Source organism: Austrofundulus limnaeus, unplaced genomic scaffold (assembly GCF_001266775.1).
Source record: "Austrofundulus limnaeus strain Quisiro unplaced genomic scaffold, Austrofundulus_limnaeus-1.0 Scaffold200, whole genome shotgun sequence".
Lineage (NCBI taxonomy): Eukaryota > Metazoa > Chordata > Actinopteri > Cyprinodontiformes > Rivulidae > Austrofundulus > Austrofundulus limnaeus.
In genome coordinates this window covers 246,722-247,586 of record NW_013952602.1, presented here as the reverse complement: position 1 = coordinate 247,586, position 865 = coordinate 246,722, and positions in this window count along the sequence as shown.

Sequence of the window (865 nt, the reverse complement as noted above, 5' to 3'; positions counted from 1 at the left end):
AGGGTAACCCCCTCGCATCGGTTATTGACCCCAGTATCTAAAATTAACCATTAACCCTGATCCCATATATTAACCATTTTTGAAAGTGTATAGAATGTGCCACAACTAACGGTTGTAGACCCTAAATTTAACTTCTAGCCCTAGACACCCTATCCCTGACCTTAGTACTTAAAATTAATCAGTAATCCTGATCCCTAATGTTGACCACGGACCCCAACCTAAACACCTCTATGTGGCACGAACCCAGAAGAGCCGCGGGCATCAGTAACTGATGTGAGGGGGCTACCTGACGTGTCAAAACCAGATTCAGAGAGCACCTTACCAAGCACCAATATGTGACAAGTTGGGAGTGTCAATGTCAATGTCAACTTTATTTATAAAGCGCTTTTAAAAACAGCTAATAGCTGCACCAAAGTGATGTACAGTAATCCACAAATATCACAAAACAACAATAATTGCTAAAAATTCATAATAAATTACAACCAACAATAGTAAGAACAAATAAACATAATGACAGGCATTACTTTAATTAAATGCCTTTGAATAAAAGTGAGTTTTAAGAAGCACTTTAAAGTTTCTCAAGCTATGAGTACGTCTAATATGAAAGGGCAAGTTGTTCCATAGATTGGAAGTGGACAGAGCAAAAGCACGATCACCTCTACCCCTAAATCTGGATCTTGGAACATTTAGAAGCATATGATTGTTTGATCTCAGTGTTCTAGATGAAGAGTGAACATGCAAGAGATCTTGAAGATAGGTTGGAGCAAGGCCATTCAAAACCTTAAAAGCTAACAACAAAATCTTAAAATCAATTCTGAAAGATACAGGTAACCAATGTAATGAAGCCAACACAGGTGTTATATGC